The sequence below is a fragment of the Felis catus genome, chromosome C2 (genome assembly GCF_018350175.1).
Source record: "Felis catus isolate Fca126 chromosome C2, F.catus_Fca126_mat1.0, whole genome shotgun sequence".
NCBI lineage: Eukaryota > Metazoa > Chordata > Mammalia > Carnivora > Felidae > Felis > Felis catus.
The window spans coordinates 35,717,422-35,737,180 of record NC_058376.1 but is presented as its reverse complement, the minus strand read 5'-3'; the positions used below and the strand labels follow the sequence as shown (position 1 = coordinate 35,737,180).

The 19,759-nt window shown below is 37.4% G+C and overlaps 1 long non-coding RNA gene across 1 annotated transcript; it reads right to left on the bottom strand.

Annotated features, from left to right (window-relative positions):
• Positions 1-1,586: 1,586 nt before the first annotated feature.
• Positions 1,587-17,337, bottom strand: LOC123379791. The gene is made up of 3 exons (XR_006584663.1): positions 16,182-17,337; positions 15,893-15,965; positions 1,587-1,853 (listed from the first exon to the last, which is right to left on the bottom strand). It is a non-coding gene; the product is annotated as an uncharacterized LOC123379791 (long non-coding RNA).
• Between the last annotated feature and the right edge of the window lie 2,422 nt (positions 17,338-19,759).

The window sequence follows — 19,759 nt, the reverse complement described above, 5'->3', positions numbered from 1 at the left end:
CCCTTCATATATTATATTCTCTTTTCTTCATTTTCTTCGGAGCATATGTTATTTACATATTAACATATTTCTAGACTCTTTTCTATCACCAAACTTAAGCCGTGTTAAGAGCAGGGGCCCTGTTTATTTCACTTATGCTGTATTCCCAGTGTTCAGAATAGCTTATAACGCATATTTGATAATAAACACTATTAAATGTATGACTATCCACAAAAAACTGTAAAGAATAGGTATCAATATAGATCACCTTGCTTATCAATGGCTGAGCTTTGTTCTCATTCATGTTTCCTGCCCTTACTTTTCAGTCTGATTAGGCAGCTTTTTCCATCTGTTTCTGATCTACTTTGTGTAGAGCTGAGTTTCATGTTTTTGCCTGTTTTTTTTCCTTCCTTTTTTTTTACTTTGCTTCTGTCTCAGTTTAGAATCTATTCCTGATATGGCTTATCTCCTTGGTTACAATCACTTGTAATTATAAAATATAATTTCATTTCATATTAAGTTAATCTTTTTCAAATTTTTTTAATGTTTTCATTTTATTTTTGAGACAGAAGGAGACAGAGCATGAACAGGGGAGGGGCAGAGGGAGAGGGAGACATAGAATCCGAAGCAGGCTCCAGGCTCTGAGCTGTCAGCACAGAGCCTGACACGGGACTCAAACTCACAGACTGTGAGATCATGACCTGAGCGGAAGTGGGATGCTCAACCGACTGAGCCACTCAGGCGCCCCCATATTAAGTTAACCTAAAATTTATTTTGTGACAGTGTTCAATATCAATAAGTAGTTTTTATTTATTTATTTTTGTTAATTTTTTTGCTTCTATTGTTGCCTGCTTGTTTTTTGTTTTCTGCCAAAAATAAACAAAAAAACAAAGTATTTGGTTGGAAAGAAAATGTACAGAGACTGGAGATAGCTAACGAAAATACAATAAATATATCCTTTTTTTTCCCCCTCTTGCTCTTCATCCAATATAACCTATCTTTCAAACATTTCAATTTCCTCATGCTGTTTCCTAGCTCAAGATTGTTTCCAACATCCATCACTTTTGGCATATGTCTCCTCACTCATATTTAGTATCCTTAAAAGGAAATATAAAAGTGTTGCACATACAAAAGCTGTGTCTATTCCTAAGGAGAAATCAGAGAAATGACTATTTAGCTTAAAGATAACAATTGTGAAATATTTGGTGTAAATAAGTATACTGTGCAATGTAGGTCTGACCTGAGGCTGACACCTATTTCCTGTTTACATTCAATTTCTCCTGAAATTGAGATTTTATTACAAAACAAAAGTGAAACTTGGGAATGTACTTTTGCTGAAAATTAAATTCTTAGCCTGTCAACAGTAGCCAGTATTTTGCTAGTATTACCATATTATGATCTCATGCTTTGGTAATAAATATGAATCATTTTTATCTAATTTATGTGTTACCACACTTCAAATAATGTTGAAACATTGTAGCTACATTATATCACTGAGTTTTACACATGGGTGAGAAAAAATAAAATCACTTACTCAAGCAGCATTGTTCAAAATATCACAAAAGTTCAAACTTAAATTTTCCGATTGAAAGTTCAGTAACGTCAGACACTCTATGACAAATGAGTTCCATAATTAACCAGCCACAAAATTATAACAACAGTAGCACCAAACTATTTATACCATTCCTAGGAAAATGACTCCCACAGTAATGCTGGGCAAGGGTGACTATGCATATTGTGTTAGTTTCCTAAGGCTACTGCGATAAATTAGCACAAAGTTAATGACTTAAAATGACAGAAATGTATTTGCTTACAGTTCTGAAGATCAGAAGTCTAACTTCTCCACGTAAGTAGCACTGCATTCTTTCTAGAAGCTTTGGGGAAAAAAATTGTTTCTTTGTCTCTCTCAGCTTTTAGAGGCCACCCGTATTCCTTTGCTCTTACTTAGTTCTTTCCCCGCTCCCTCTGGAGTCCTATCTCCTACTGCTGACTGCCCCTCGGGGCTCCTTCTTATAAGAACACTTGTGATTGTATTGAGCCCACCTGGGTAATCCTGGAAACGCTCCTTACCTCAAATCCCTACCATAATCACACCTGCAAAATCTCTTTTACCTTGGTAAGGGAACACACAGGCTCCAAGTAGTAGGATGAAGCTATGTTAGAAGGAGTATATTCAGCCTTCCACACATGTGAATAAAATTGGAATATATACACGTATATGCATATGTATCATTTTGTATATATATGTATCAAATTGTTCAAAAACGTATTAGATATATTCAACTGAATCAGTTGCATTATGTAGTATCAGTAGATAAACATGCCAAACATAGATCATCTTTTTTTTGGAGTTTCCATTCTCTGCTGTTCTCAGAATCAGCCGGTCTGTAACTGATTTTCTCTTTTCCTCTTTTTGCCTCTGACAGCCACACTGACAATTTTCTTATTTGTGCTAGAAGAATTTTAGCGTTGCATGCTAGGCACATTGGATAGTCAGACACATTGGTCACTCTCTGATATCGATTTAATTTCACTATATCAAAACTCACAGTATATCGCAGCCCTTAGATTTCAGCACATCACCATGTTAAAGCTACTTCAACAGTCTTGTCATTTCAATTTTTCACACTTTTTCATTTGTTTGTTATTTTGACAATCATATACCACAACACATAGCAATGGTAATACCACAGAAAAGTATGAAAAACTTCAGTATCAAAATTGCCAAAGTTCTTGCTGTAGAAAAAGTCCCTTTAAAATAACCGATCCAGGAATAATTCAAAATCATATATTTAACAAACCTCTCTTAAATTAGCATACTAACTTGATACTACTTTTTAATTTTTTTTTAATGAACAGGGCCACTTTAAACCCCAATGCTAATGTTTCATCCTAGTCTATCCTATGTTTATTTAAAGGTTCTATGGTTTGGCAAACTATAGCCAGGCCACTCCTGCTCATGACCAGTTGTTTAGATATTTACTGCGGCTACTTTTGTACTATGTGACAGAGTTAAGAGGTTATAACAGAGACTCTATACCTATAAAGCTGAAAACATTTACTCTCTGGTCCTTATAGAAACGTTTGCTGACTCTTGTTTGAAGGAAGTTAGTCTCATCAGTTAGTAGGTAGTGATATTTTTAAGGCACTTAAATTATATTTCTTACATACACACACATGCATACCTATACGTGTGTGTGTGTGTGTGTGTGTGTGTGTGTGTGTGTGTGTGTATATATATATATATGTCTTATATTGGATGCCAAGTTATAATTTATTAGTACAACCACTTGGTACCAAGCAGGAAAAACAGTTTAATGTAGTTTAATATGGTTAATCGAAGTTGTCAATCAAGCAAATTTGGGGCAAATTATTACCTATTCTTGTGTGCACCACTGAATTCTATCACCTTTTCAAGTCTCAAGATCATCTCTGATTCACTAGCATTTGACTGGGACCAAGAATGCTTTTTGACCCTTCTCTTTGTTTCATTTTCTCTTGTTGTTGACCTTTCTCTTTGTTTCATTTCATTTTCCACCCTGCTGATTCACCTCGTTGTGTGTGTGTGTGTGTGTGTGTGTGTGTGCATATGCGTATATCCATGAAGAATATACGCGTATTCTCTCCATTTCCATTGCTGCCAATCAGGTTGAAGCCAACGTTGTCTCTCACTTGTACTACTGCCTATCCATGCAGTGCTCCTGTTTTCTGATCGTTGCCATAGAAAACCAATCTAAGCTTTGTAAACCTTAAAGTTGATATGTTCTCTTCTGTTTGCTTAAAAGTCTTGACTGGTTCTCTTAGGATAAAATACAAAATTATTAGAATGACCTATGATCTCCTAAATCTGAAAACTTTATTCTGCCTCCTCTCATTTCACTCTCCCCAAGACTACCATGGTGAAGGTACACCACCCATCCATTATTTTCTAGAATGACCTAATCTCTTTCCACCCCTTTGAGCCTCTTTTTGTTTGCTTTAGGACTCAGCTTAAATTTCAGTGAGGGAAAGATGCTTTATTTTATTCCCAAAATACATTAAATCACTCCATCATTTTTTTTCATAATATTATGTTCTCCTCCATAGCACTTAAAATATTTTTAATGTGTGTGTTTAATATGTATGTGTTTCTTTAATGTGAATATTCCTCAGCAGAATTTAGACTAAACAAGTCTGGTCTACTATATCCCCTACTCCATGCCAAGATCTAGTATGAGGCACAACACTGATAAACATTGAATAAATAATTGTTAAATACCCTGTTGACATAATAATTATCTAGCTCTTTTTTTAATCTAGCTTTTCTCTAGCAGAGAATCATACACATTTATTCAGTATAAATTTTTACTATTTTATGCTTGATATTTTGGACATTATTTGCAATCCTAGCAGACATAGCAAAATTCTTTTTTATATTTTTAGAATTTGCATTCTTCTTAGCTGTTAACATGGCATTCTTTCCCCCCTGTGAACCACTGGCTACCTTGAAAACCCTTACCACTATTTGATTACCCTTGTCCATGTGTGTCGGGGACCTGGCACTAATTAGTGTGAAATAAATCTGTTCTAACAGAAATATATGGTGAACTAAGATATCTATTTCCACTTTCCTCTCACTGAAGCAAATGAAATCACACTTAAATAGCACAGCATACTTTCAATTGGCTTTTTTGAAAACAAACAAAAAACAGGTAGTGCATCAGAGCCAAGAAAAGACAGATCAGATATTTCTTCATCCTGATTCATCCGTCGCAGAGACATAATATGAATTGGCTAGTCACTTACAAAAAAGAAGAAAAAAAGGACAAGTATTACAGCAGACCTGCTAACGTTGCTATGATTGCCCAGACCCTTGTAAAAAAAATCTATTCTAATTAATACTTGTAGATACAATGAACATTTAATAATTGCAAGATTTCAAAGTAACCCTCATTAACAAAGAAATCATAGATTTTTTTAACATTTCACATAAAAAGTTATGGAATCTTATGGTTTATATTTATTTATTTTATGCCAGGGAGCAAACTTTACTAAGGCAAGGATTTTTATGTTTTGTGTACTATTGTACCTAAGGTCAGTGGAATAATAATTGGCACATAGTGGCTCTCAGTAAATTTTTGTTAAGTTATTCAATTAATGTTAATTCTATCACATTTAGTATTCTGTCTCTTTCATAGGAAGAATCTTTTTGGCTTGGTGAAAAATTAAGCCTCATAAAGGTCAACAAACACATAAACTCTTCACAACTCTTTCATCACAGGTTTTTCTCATAGAATTAATTGCAATTTTAGGGAATCTTAAAACAAATTACAAATGTGATTTATGAGCCTGTGACACTTACAAAGGATTCCTTTGTTTCTACAAAGTGAAAGATGCCTAAATCTATCAGTATGAATTAAAGATTCAATTATCTAAGAAGAGTGTCAACTTTTCTCAAAACTATGAACTTGGAAAAGTGGATTGACTCCCCCTTTTTCACTGAGCTCTGATACCTTCTTCTGGATCCGGGGGACCTAAAGACAAAGAGGAGGCATTTTCACATCTCCTCTCCTTTTAAAATGTTTCCCTGAATCCCTAGAGCAATGGCATTTCAAGTGAAATTTTTACCCACACAAGTCCTATAAATAAACTATGCCTATTAAGTGCCAATATGACTTGTTGAACAGGAAAAAGATGAATGTTTTGTTTGGATGACACCTATCTCACCAATTTTGAAAAGTGGGGAAAAAATACTTTGCTGTCCTGAGACTCTATTAATTCTCTCTTAATGATCCAGAAAGCACTCAGATGACAAGAATCCATTAAATATGTGGCCTTTTTTTTTTTTTTTGCTCACATGTAATAGGAGAGAGTTTTAGCTGTCAAACATGAACAAAGAAAATGTATTTGAAAATAACAGAGGATAACAATGTCCCAGATCTAAGAGCAGGTAAGTATATTAAGATGAGTACACAGAGTTGTCCCACTTCTCTGGCCCAAGTCTCTGGACAGCCAGAGAGACCCTTTTTGGTTCATAGAGAAGTTTTAGGAGGTAATGCAGATATTGGTGGGTGGAAAAGTGGTAAAGCCCATGGGGGTGGGTGATACTCTAGGGTCTACTATTCCACAGTACTAGTAATTCTTAAAAAAAAAACAAGTTTTAATGAATGTGCAGTATTTCACTATTTGTTTAAACCAATGCCTTATTTTCATTCTGTAAGACCAAGATATCTGTGAAAGTGTTAATGGTCAGTTTTGCCTCATCAGTAAAAAAAAAAAAAAAAAAAAAAAAAAAAACAACTTTCTATCAGAATTAATGAATCAATATTAAAAAAATTTCTTAAGTCTTTTCACATGCACTGCAAAATCATCTTCCTGAATATTTTTATCAAACAGTCCCCATACATGCAATTATAACATATGGGAGCATAGCTTTTCCAATGTGCACAGTGGGCAATTTATTTTATTTTTGCCAAACTGATAAAAATTATCTGATCAATGTTTTAATTTGATTTTATTGGATTACTCATGTCTCCTGTTGCTGCCATAACAAATTGCCACACACTTGGAAGCTTAAGACAGTAGCAAGTTATTATCTTCAATTTCTGGAAGTCAGAAGTTTTGAAATGGGTCTCATAGGTTTAAATCAAAGTGTCAAAGGGCTGCATTGTTCTGGGGGCTCCAGGTAAATGAGAGTCGGGTTGTTTTTTTTTTTGTCTTTTCCAATTCTGAAGGCTGCCCACTTGGCTTGTCTTATATACACTTCCATCTTCAAAGTCCTTTCAGTCTCTCTCACAGCACATCACCTTGACTCTCTTTAATCTTTTAAAGACCCTTATGAGGGGCACCTGGGTGGCTCAGAGGGTTAAGCGTCCAACTTCAGCTCAGGACATGATCTCACAGCTCATGAGTTTGAGCTCTGCATAGGGCTCTGTGCTGACAGTTCAGAGCCTGGAGCCTGCTTCACATTCTGTCTCTCACCCTCTCTCTCAAAAATAATTTTTTTTTTTAAAAAGGACCCCTATGATTACACTGGTTCCACTCACAGAACCCAGGATAATCTTATTCTAAGATCAGCTAAATAGGAACCTTAGCTTCTTCTTGCCATTGTAGAGGAGGCAAAAGTTTACCTCTAACCTCTTAGCATCTTTGGCTGGGCCTGAGAATTAAGGGAAGGTAAGACAGGTTATCAGCAGAGAATCATATGAATTTATTCAGTAAGCATTATGTAACATGGGAGGCTAAATTAATTAGCACCAACAGGAAAGGAAGAGTCAAAGCACCAGCAAAACCTGAGTGCTTATATATGAGGTCGAACAAAGAGACAGTTGTGGGAAAGTAGTGAAACATATGGAGAGACCAAAGGCAGATCAAAGTTATTTTGACAAGGTGTGTCTGTGAAGAGTTTTCTTGGTCATTTCTCCCCATCTCTGATGGTAATATCTCTTCCTCTGAGGCTAGGGAGGCCATCTTTTACAAGGTAGTCCCATCTCCTGCTTTCAGGAAGAAAATGGGAGGTCAGAGTGCTCTTCTTGCACCTGCTGATTTCAAAATAATCCTTATGCCAGAGGGTATATTTTGGAGTAACATAGCAGGTCACTCTTCACCAGGTAACATATTCACAGGTTCCAGCGATTAAATTGTGGACATTGTTAGGGAGGGCTGTTATTTTGCTTACCAAAAACAAGTAAAGCTAAGTATTTAGCATATTTTACTGTTAATTTGACTTTTTTTTTTTCTGTGAATGCCTTTTGGATAGTTTTTTGCTATTTTGTTAGGGAGTTCATATTTTTTAACTGATTTCTAAATGTGCCTTTATTTTTTTATATGAAATTTATTGACAAATTGGTTTCCATACAACACCCAGTGCTCATCCCAAAAGGTGCCCTCCTCAATACCCATCACCCACCCTACCATCCCTCCCACCCCCCACCAGCCCTCAGTTTGTTCTCAGTTTTTAACAGTCTCTTATGCTTTGGCTCTCTCCCACTCTAACCTCTTTTTTTTTTCCTTCCCCTCCCCCATGGGTTCCTGTTAAGTTTCTCAGGATCCACATAAGAGTGAAACCATATGGTATCTGTCTTTCTCTGTATGGCTTATTTCACTTAGCATCACACTCTCCAGTTCCATCCACATTGCTACAAAAGGCCATATTTCATTTTTTCTCATTGCCACGTAATATTCCATTGTGTATATAAACCACAATTTCTTTATCCATTCAACAGTTGATGGACATTTAGGCCCTTTCCATAATTTGGCTATGGTTGAGAGTGCTGCTATGAACATTGGGGTACAAGTGGCCCTATGCATCAGTACTCCTGTATCCCTTGGGTAAATTCCTAGCAGTGCTATTGCTGGGTCATAGGGTAGGTCTATTTTTAATTTTCTGAGGAACCTCCACACTGCTTTCCAGAGCGGCTGCACCAATTTGCATTCCCACCAACAGTGCAAGAGGGTTCCCGTTTCTCCACATCCTCTCCAGCATCTATAGTCTCCTGATTTGTTCATTTTGGCCACTCTGACTGGCATGAGGTGATACCTGAGTGTGGTTTTGATTTGTATTTCCCTGATAAGGAGCGACGCTGAACATCTTTTCATGTGCCTGTTGGCCATCCGGATGTCTTCTTTAGAGAAGTGTCTATTCATGTTTTCTGCCCATTTCTTCACTGGGTTATTTGTTTTTCGGGTGTGGAGTTTGGTGAGCTCTTTATAGATTTTGGATACTAGCCCTTTGTCCGATATGTCATTTGCAAATATCTTTTCCCATTCCGTTCGTTGACTTTTAGTTTTGTTGGTTGTTTCCTTTGCCGTGCAGAAGCTTTTTATCTTCATAAGGTCCCAGTAATTCACTTTTGCTTTCAATTCCCTTGCCTTTGGGGATGTGTCGAGTAAGAGGTTGCTACGGCTGAGGTCAGAGAGGTCTTTTCCTGCTTTCTCCTCTAAGGTTTTGATGGTTTCCTGTCTCACATTCAGGTCCTTTATCCATTTTGAGTTTATTTTTGTGAATGGTGTGAGAAAGTGGTCTAGTTTCAACCTTCTGCATGTTGCTGTCCAGTTCTCCCAGCACCATTTGTTAAAAAGGCTGTCTTTTTTCCATTGGATGTTCTTTCCTGCTTTGTCAAAGATGAGTTGGCCATACGTTTGTGGGTCTAGTTCTGGGGTTTCTATTCTATTCCATTGGTCTATGTGTCTGTTTTTGTGCCGATACCATGCTGTCTTGATGATGACAGCTTTGTAGTAGAGGCTAAAGTCTGGGATTGTGATGCCTCCTGCTTTGGTCTTCTTCTTCAAAATTCCTTTGGCTATTCGGGGCCTTTTATGGTTCCATATGAATTTTAGGATTGCTTGTTCTAGTTTCGAGAAGAATGCTGGTGCAATTTTGATTGGGATTGCATTGAATGTGTAGATAGCTTTGGGTAGTATTGACATTTTGACAATATTTATTTTTCCAATCCATGAGCAGGGAATGTCTTTCCATTTCTTTAAATCTTCTTCAATTACCGTCATAAGCTTTCTATAGTTTTCAGCATACAGGTCCTTTACATCTTTGGTTAGATTTATTCCTAGGTATTTTATGCTTCTTGGTGCAATTGTGAATGGGATCAGTTTCTTTATTTGTCTTTCTGTTGCTTCATTGTTAGTGTATAAGAATGCAACTGATTTCTGTACATTGATTTTGTATCCTGCAACTTTGCTGAATTCCTGTATCAGTTCTAGCAGACTTTTGGTGGAGTCTATCGGATTTTCCATGTATAATATCATGTCATCTGCAAAAAGTGAAAGCTTGACTTCATCTTTGCCAATTTTGATGCCTTTGATTTCCTTTTGTTGTCTGATTGCTGATGCTAGAACTTCCAGCACTATGTTAAACAGCAGCGGTGAGAGTGGGCATCCTTGTCGTGTTCCTGATCTCAGGGAAAAAGCTCTCAGTTTTTCCCCGTTGAGGATGATGTTAGCTGTGGGCTTTTCATAAATGGCTTTGATGATCTTTAAGTATGTTCCTTCTATCCCGACTTTCTCAAGGGTTTTTATTAAGAAAGGGTGCTGGATTTTGTCAAAGGCCTTTTCTGCATCGATTGACAGGATCATATGGTTCTTCTCTTTTTTTTTTTTGTTAATGTGATGTATCACGTTGATTGATTTGCGAATGTTGAACCAGCCCTGCATCCCAGGAATAAATCTCACTTGATCATGGTGAATAATTCTTTTTATATGCTGTTGAATTCGATTTGCTAGTATCTTATTGAGAATTTTTGCATCTATATTCATCAGGGATATTGGCCTGTAGTTCTCTTTTGTTACTGGGTCTCTGTCTGGTTTAGGAATCAAAGTAATACTGGCTTCATAGAATGAGTCTGGAAGTTTTCCTTCCCTTTCTATTTCTTGGAATAGCTTGAAAAGGATAGGTATTATCTCTGCTTTAAACGTCTGGTAGAACTCCCCTGGGAAGCCATCTGGTCCTGGACTCTTATTTGTTGGGAGATTTTTGATAACCGATTCAATTTCTTCGCTGGTTATGGGTCTGTTCAAGCTTTCTATTTCCTCCTGATTGAGTTTTGGAAGTGTGTGGGTGTTCAGGAATTTGTCCATTTCTTCCAGGTTGTCCAATTTGTTGGCATATAATTTTTCATAGTATTCGCTGATAATTGTTTGTATGTCTGAGGGATTGGTTGTAATAATTCCATTTTCATTCATGATTTTATCTATTTGGGTCATCTCCCTTTTCTTTTTGAGAAGCCTGGCTAGAGGTTTGTCAATTTTGTTTATTTTTTCAAAAACCAACTCTTGGTTTCATCGATCTGCTCTACAGTTTTTTTAGATTCTATATTGTTTATTTCTGCTCTGATCTTTATGATTTCTCTTCTTCTGCTGGGTTTAGGCTGCCTTTGCTGTTCTGCTTCTGGTTCCTTTAGGTGTGCTGTTAGATTTTGTATTTGGGATTTTTCTTGTTTCTGGAGATAGGCCTGGATTGCAATGTATTTTCCTCTCAGGACTGCCTTCGCTGCGTCCCAAAGCGTTTGGATTGTTGTATTTTCATTTTCATTTGTTTCCATATATTTTTTAATTTCTTCTCTAATTGCCTGGTTGACCCACTCATTCTTGAGTAGGGTGTTCATTAACCTCCATGCTTTTGGAGGTTTTCCAGACTTTTTCCTGTGGTTGATTTCAAGCCTCAAAGCACTGTGGTCTGAAAGTATGCATGGTATAATTTTAATTCTTGTATACTTATGAAGGGCTGTTTTGTGACCCAGCATATGATCTATCTTGGAGAATTTTCCATGTGCACTCGAGAAGAAAGTATATTCTGTTGCTTTGGGATGCAGAGTTCTAAATATATCTATCAAGTCCATCTGATCCAATGTATCATTCAGGGCTCTTGTTTCTTTATTGACCGTGTGTCTAGATGATCTATCCATTTCTGTAAGTGGAGTGTTAAAGTCCCCTGCAATTACCACATTCTTATCAATAAGGTTGCTTATGTTTGTGAGTAATTGTTTTATATATTTGGGGGCTCCGGTATTTGGCACATAGACATTTATAATTGTTAGCTCTTCCTGATGGATAGACCCTGTAATTATTATATAATTCCCTTCTTCATCTCTTGTTACAGCCTTTAATTTAAAGTCTAGTTTGTCTGATATAAGTATGGCTACTCCAGCTTTCTTTTGGCTTCCAGTAGCATGATAAATAGTTCTCCATCCCCTCACTCTCAATCTAAAGGTGTCCTCAGATCTAAAATGAGTCTTGTAGACAGCAAATAGATGGGTCTTGTTTTTTTATCCATTCTGATATCCTATGTCTTTTGTTTGGCGCATTTAATCCATTTACATTCAGTGTTATTATAGAAAGATATGGGTTTAGAGTCATTGTGATGTCTGTATGTTTTATGCTTGTAGCCATATCTCTGGTACTTTGTTTCACAGGATCCCCATTAGGATCTCTTGTAGGGCTGGTTTAGTGGTGACAAATTCCTTTAGTTTTTGTTTGGGAAGACTTTTATCTCTCCTATTCTAAATGTCAGACTTGCTGGATAAAGGATTCTCGGCTGCATATTTTTCCATTTCAACACATTGAAGATCTCGTGCCAATCCTTTCTGGCCTACCAAGTTTCAGAAGAGAGATCAGTCACGAGTCTGATAGGTGTCCCTTTATATGTTAGGGCACGTTTATCCTTTGCTGCTCTCAGAATTTTCTCTTTATCCTTGTATTTTGCTAGTTTCACTATGATATGTTGTGCAGAAGATCGATTCAAGTTTCGTCTGAAGGGAGTTCTCTGTGCCTTTTGGATTTCAATGCCTCTTTCCTTCCCCAGATCAGGGAAGTTCTCAGCTATTATTTCTTCAAGTACCCCTTCAGCACCTTTCCCTCTCTCTTCCTCCTCTGGGATACCAATTATGCGTATATTATTTCTTTTTAGTGTATCAATTAGTTCTCTAATTTTCCCCTCATACTCCTGGATTTTTTTTATCTGTCTTTTTCTCAGCTTCCTCTTTTTCCATAACTTTATCTTCTAGTTCACCTATTCTCTTCTCTGCCTCTTCAAGCCGAGCTGTGGTGGTTTCCATTTTGTTATGCATTTTGTTTAAAGCGTTTTTCAGCTCCTCGTGACTGTTCCTTAGTCCCTTGATGTCTGTAGCAAGAGATTCTCTGCTGTCCTGTATACTGTTTTCAAGCCAAGCGATTAATTTTATGACTATTATTCTAAATTCACTTTCTGTTGTATTATTTAAATCCTTTTTGATCAGCTCATTAGCTGTTGTTATTTCCTGGAGATTCTTCTGAGGGGAATTCTTCCTCTTGGTCATTTTGGATAGTCCCTGGCATGGTGAGGACCTGCAGGGCACTTCCCCTGTGCTGTGGTGTATAACTGGATTTGGTGGGCGGAGCCGCAGTCAGACCTGATGTCTGCCCCCAGCCCACTGCTGGGGCCACAGTCAGACTGGTGTGTGCCTTCTCTTCCCCTCTCCTAGGGGCGGGATTCACTGTGGGGTGGCGTGGCCTGTCTGGGCTACTTGCGCACTGCCAGGCTTGTGATGCTGGGGATCTGGCATATTAGCTGGGGTAGGTAGGCAAGGTGCACGGGGGCAGGAGGGGCAGGCTTAGATCGCTTCTCCTTAGGTGATCCACTTCAGGAGGGGCCCTGTGGCAGCGGGAGGGAGTCAGATCTGCTGCCGGAGGTTTGGCTCCCCAGAAGCACAGAGTTGGGTGTTTGTGCGGAGCGAGCAAGTTCCCTGGCAGGAACTGGTTCCCTTTGGGATTTTGGCTGGGGGATGGGTGGGGGAGATGGCGCTGGCGAGCGCCTTTGTTCCCCACCAAACTGAGCTCTGTCGTCCGGGGGCTCAGCAGTTCTCCCTCCCTTTGTCCTCCAGCCTTCCCGCTTTCCGAGCAGAGCTGTTAACTTATGACCTCCCAGATGCTAAGTCACGTTTGCTGTCGGAACACAGTCCCTCAGGCCCCTCCGCTTTTGTAAGCCAGACTCGGGGGCTCTGCTTGGCCGGCGAGCTGCCCCTCCACCCCGGCTCCCTCCCGCCAGTCCGTGGAGCGCGCACCACCTCGCCGCCCTTACTACCCTCTTCCGTGGGCCTCTCGTCTGTGTTTGGCTCCGGCGACTCCGTTCTGCTAATCCTCTGGCGGTTTTCTGGGTTATTTAGGCAGGTGTAGGTGGAATCTAAGTGATCAGCAGGACGGGCGGTGAGCCCAGCGTCCTCCTAAGCCGCCATCTTGACTAGAATCTGCCTTTATTTTTATATATAGTAACCCTGTTAAAATATCTTTTTCTCCAAGTTTTGCATTTCCCCTTAAACTTTGTCCCATTTTTGTTCTGTATCAATGTAATTCTTTATCTTAAAGCCCAGTGCTTTTAATCATACTTTCTGTGTTTATTTTTCCCTTTAGTTTCACACATAATATAATAATTCTTACTTCCATCTTACTTATCCTATTGTTCCTTCTGACTTCTTTTTTTTAATTTTTTTAATGTTTATTAATTTTTGAGAGAATGACAGTGAGAGTGGGGGAGGTGCAGAGGGAGAGGGAGATACAGAATCCCAAGCAGGCTCCGGGCTCCAAGCTGTCAGCACAGAGCCCGATGCGGGGCTAAAACTCACGAACCGCTAGATCATGACCCGAACTGAAGTCGGATGCCTCCCAACTGAGCCACCCAGTCGCCCCTGTGCCTTCTGACTTCTATTAATTCCAACTATACAACCTTAATCCAGGCCACAAACTTATTGTATGCTTCCATAGATCGTGTAACACTGTTTTCTGTACTGAATAAAACATTTGTAGCTGTGGATCATATGCATTTTAAGAATATATTGCTCCAAAATTCTTTTTGTCTGATATATAACTTTGTTCCCCTTTCATTTAGTTCTGCAAGCTCATTAAAGATATATAATGTGTCTTCTACATTGTTTTTATTCCCTCTAGTAGCTCATAAACAAAGGTCACATAAAAATTGAATTGAAAAATTAAAAAATATTAGCAGAATCAAATAATTTCTTAGCTAAAATGTGGTAATGAACGTCACACCTACTGTTAAAAGTAACACCATATCACACAGAAACTACTGGTGTTATATCATTGTGTCTGTTGTGATTATGTAAACAAGGCATAGAGTAAATTTGAATAATACTTAGTTAAGGTTTAGGCTGAGAAATTGAAATGCAAATGAATTATTTGTTATCAAAACTCGGCAGTCTTTTGAAGTGAATATTGTCATTCTTACCTGTTTTATTTTAATTGGAAATTAATTCAGTTCCATAAGTACTTATTTTAGGAATTATAACTAGCAAATTAATTTAATATATGTGCATGTGGAGTTAGAATTTGAGTTTTAGAAATCTCATCTTTTTTGAAATCTAATCATTTTGCAAGTTTACATGTTCTTAATTTAGCTTTATCCCTTTAGTTTCCAGTATGACTTGTAAATTCCATTCATTAAATTGGTCACTTTCTTTTCATGGCCAGTTAGCTGAGTCAAGAGTTTAAAGCTACGCTACAGTTACCCTCTACTTTTTAACACTTTTTGAGTTCATTTTTAACTTTGTTAACCTCAGTATATTTGTTCTCTATGTGGTTTAAAGGAATAGTTATAATTATCCTCTGACTTGAGAGATGGGAGAATTATTTTCAGCCCTAAGTAATAAATTTCAGTGAGTACTGTGGCATGCTCAAAGCACAATCTATGTGATATTTATTTTTGGAATATGAAAATGGCAGATGTTTCAGAAAATTTCCCTAAATGAAAAGTTAAATGTGATTTTAACCAGTTTGTGTGTGTGTGTATGTGTGTGTGTGTGTGCAAAAAAAAAATCTGTGTATGGGTATAATACATTTTCATTATAAATTAAAAATCATGAATGAATGAATGAATTCATTTAATAAATATTTATTCATGCAACCAATGACAGAGCTCATATTCTAGTAAAAAGAGCAACATAAATATTTAGAATATATTTTGGAAAATGTATAATAATGTTATGTACAGAATTCTCTGAATATGAGAAAAATTTTTTAACTTATTGTGGTAAAAAAAATAGCATGAAATCTAACCTCTTGACCAATTTTCAAATGTACAGTATGGTATCATTAACTACATGCACGTTATTGTATAGACCTCTAGATTTTTCATTTTGCATGACTCAAAATTCTACAACCACTGAACACCAATCCCTATTGTTCCTCCCAGCTATCACCAACCACCTTTCTATTCTCTGTGTCCATGATTATTTTAGGTACCTCATGTGAATGGAATCATCTAGTACTGTATTTGTTTTTCTGTGGTTGGCATATTTCACTTAGAAAAATGCCCTCCAGCTTTATTCATGCTTGATTTGGAAATAAAGAAAGCCTTTCGTGTCAGTCTCAGACCTCACAAGAGTAAATACCAAGATGGAGTTAAATTAGAAGCACAAGAGTGTACTGGATATACCTGTGAATGGTAAGGAGTAGAAGGAGTAGGAGTAGTCCAGAGAGATCTTCCGACAAAGATGGTGATCTGAATTCTGTGAAATTAGAGGAGAAAGAAAGGAATATCAGATAGGAAGAGTTTCATATTTTAGTGCATCTCTGAGAAAGCCCCAGCCATCCACAACAGGTCGTTCCAAGGCAGAGTTTGTCTGTGAGTGAGTGGCCTGTGATGGGCAAAAGTGATCAAGCACTAGTATGTTTGCTGTGCACAATCACTGAGTAGCAAAAATTCAGGGAGAAGGTGGTCTTACCTCAAATGCTGTTGTAGTTTCCTAAAGTGCTACAGCTGGATGCTCTTGGTTAATTGCTCTCCATGTAGCAGGTTACCTCTTGAAGAGAGTAACAGCCCCATAGCTATCAGAACTTTAGAGAAAATATAGAACATATCTAAATTTAGTATTTTTGCATCAGTAAATATTTTTTGAATGCCTACACTGGATCAGATAAGAAAACTATTTTTCTAAGTAGTCTATACTACTTACTATATACATGTGGTCTGTAACTTTGGCCGGAGAAAGCATGGGATTAGAAATTATAAATGTAGTTTGGCTGTAGATAGTTGGAGACCTCACAGTCTAAGCCCAGAACTTGGGTTTTTATCCTGAAGACAATTGTAAACCATTTTTAGAAAAATGTGACAAAATTAGGTTTCCGTTTAATATTCTACTGGTGGTTGTCTAGAGAATTGCACAGAGAGGAAAAGAATAGTTGTGTGAGTATCAGTTAAAAGTTATTATTCCAGGGGCTGCCTAGGTGGCTCAGTTGGTTAAGTGTCCGACTTTTGGTTAGACAGTTTGGCTCAGGTCGTGATTTCCTGGTTTCTGGGTTCAAGTCCCATGTTAGACTCCATGCTGCTGATGCAGGGCTTGCTTGGGATTCTCTCTCTCTCCTTCTCTCTCTCTGCTCCTCCCCTGCTGGCTCACTCTCTCTCTCTCTCTTTCTCTCTCTCTTTCTCTCAAAACGAATAAACTTAAAAATAGGTTTTATTCTAGGAACAAGGTAAAACGGGACATTAATAAAGGAATATCAAAGAAGAAGTCATGGACTAGAGACATATATGGGACTTAGTAAATGAATAGCTGATAACATTGCTAATTAAAGAGAAGATCTAGAAGGAAGGGCATATCTGTTTTGAGTCTTCATCATGGAGTCTTTATCATCATCATCATCATCATCATCAATAATATTTGACTGAGAAGTGGGCCAAATGGAGGAAATTAGTTTTTTGACGCAGTGAGTTTGAATGACCAGCTAGACATTTAGGTGGAGATGTTAATTGGGTAGGTGAAAATACAGTCTGTATCTTAAATTTTTTTTAATTCGTTTTTTTTTTTAGAGGGAGACACAGAGCATGATCAGGATAGGGGAAAGAGAGAGAGGGAGATACAGATTCTGAAGCAGGCTCCAGGCTCTGAGCTGTCAGCACAGAGCCCAATGCAGGGCTTGAACCACGAACTACGAAATAATGACCTGAGCCTAAATCGGACACTTAACTGACTGAGCCACCAGGCACCCCAGTCTGTATCTTAAAATAGACATCCAATAATATATTTGGCAGTGTTTTGAGTATAATAATAATTAAATGATACTTTGAAAATAAATATAATTATCTATGGAAACTAAGCAGAAGAAATGAATGTTAGAAACAGCTCTTAAGAATTCCTATGCATGTAGAAATGCAAGATGGGCATCAAAATTGAGCAAAGCATTTGTGAGCTCTTTCAGAATACTATCACCAGGATTGTAGTGAACATCAACAATTAAGAGATTGAGTGCAAAATCAATCCTTTTTGAAATTTAACAAAAAAAGGTGCCTGGGTGGCTCAGTTGGTTGAGTGTCTGACTTTGGTTCAGGTCATGATCTCAAGATTCATGGATTCGAGCCCCATATTGGGCTCTGTGCTGACAGCTCAAAGCCTGGAGCCTGCTTGGGATTCTGTGTCTCCCTCTCTCTCTGTCCCTCCCCACTTATGCTCTGTCTCTGTCCCTCAAAAATGAATAAACATTAAACAAATTAAAAAAAAGAAATTTAACAATAAGAATCAAAAATTAAATAATGATATTTTGGTGTATACTGGTACAGAGACGAAGATAAATGTAAGCATCATTGTAATTAATTATTACTAATTATATTAGTAAACTGAGAAAGAGCAAGAAAGAGAGAGGAATGACTAATAAATCAAGTTCCAAAAGAGACAACATTGAGGGGATCAAAACTTGTTTTCCACTTTCACGATTATATATGAAGTTTGTCCTCACGTTTTAAGCATTTCTATTTCAATGATAATCTCACATAAATAAAAGGTGTGGATTTCTGTTCTTGATAAAAACCAATATTACATTATGTCACAGCATCTTGAGATTTTACTATGGGTGTTTATACAATAATAATCTTTGTAAAATAACAGGCATTGTTTTGAAGAAACTGTGTTTCAGACTCCTCGGGTACAAATTGGGCTAAGAATATGACAACAGATAAATCATTAAACTATCTTATAATTTTACTGTATACACATATATTAAGTTATACACAACAAAGCATTCCTATTAAGACACTGTGCACCAGGTTATGTGAAGGGTAAATGAATTAGTACATATAAAGAGATGAAAACAATGCTTGACGCATAGTAAATAGCAGATAGTTATTGCTGTTGTATTGTATTGGCTAGCATACTTAATATGGAATAAAGAATTCGACAGTTACACTTCTAAGTATTTATACAGAGAAATGAAAACATGCATCCACACAAAGTTTTGCACAGATGTTCACGGTAGATTTATTTATAAAACCCCAAAACTAAAGTCAACACGAGAACAGACAAATGTGGTATAATCATCAGTGTAATACGGTTCAGCAACAAAAAGCAGCAACTAGAAATGCACACAGTATGGATGAATCTCAAACACATTATACTGAAAAAAAAAAAGAGCCCAGAAACAGAAGAGTTCATCCACTATAATTTTATTTTTATGACATTCTAGAAAATACAAATCCAGTCTCATCATGTAGGAAAGATCAGTGATTGCTTGGGGCAAGGTAAGAGTGTGGCTTAAGGAAATATTTTGGGAAATACACCACATCATTTATATAACAGCATTATGGAGCTATAATTCACGTCTTACACAATTTATGCATGTGAAGTGTATAATCCAGTTTTTTTTCGTATATTCACAGATATGAGCAGTCCTCATAATAGTCATCTTTAGAACATTTCATCACATCAAAAGGCATCCATGTATGTTTCAGCTACTGCTTGCTCCCAACTTCTCATTCTTTTTTTTCCCCCAATTCCTTCATCCCCACCTCCCAAGTCCTAAGAAATTGCTAATCTACTCGGTCTCTATAGATTTGCCTGTTCTGGACACTTCATAAAAAAATGAAATCATATACAATCTTTTGTGACTGCTTGCTTTCACTTAGCATAATGCTTTCAAAGTTCATTCATGTTTTAGCATGTATCAGTGCTTTCTCTTTTTTACGGCTAAATATCACTGCCATAGACTGAATTGTATACCCCTGAAATTCATATGTTTAACCTAATCCCCAATGTGATCATGCTTGGAGACAGGACTTTTAGGAGGTAATGAAAGTTAACCAAGGTTATAAGAGTTGTTTCCTTCTGATCGGATTGGTGGTTCTATATGAAGAGTAAAAGAGAGAGATTCCTCCAACAGCATGCACAGAGGCCATGTGAACACACAATGGGAAGGTGACTATATGCAAGCTAGGAAGAGAGTTCTCATTAGAGCCTGACTATGTTGGCACTCCATCTTGGATTTCCTGCCCCCAGAACTGCTAGAAAACAAATTTCTGCTGTTTAAGACATGC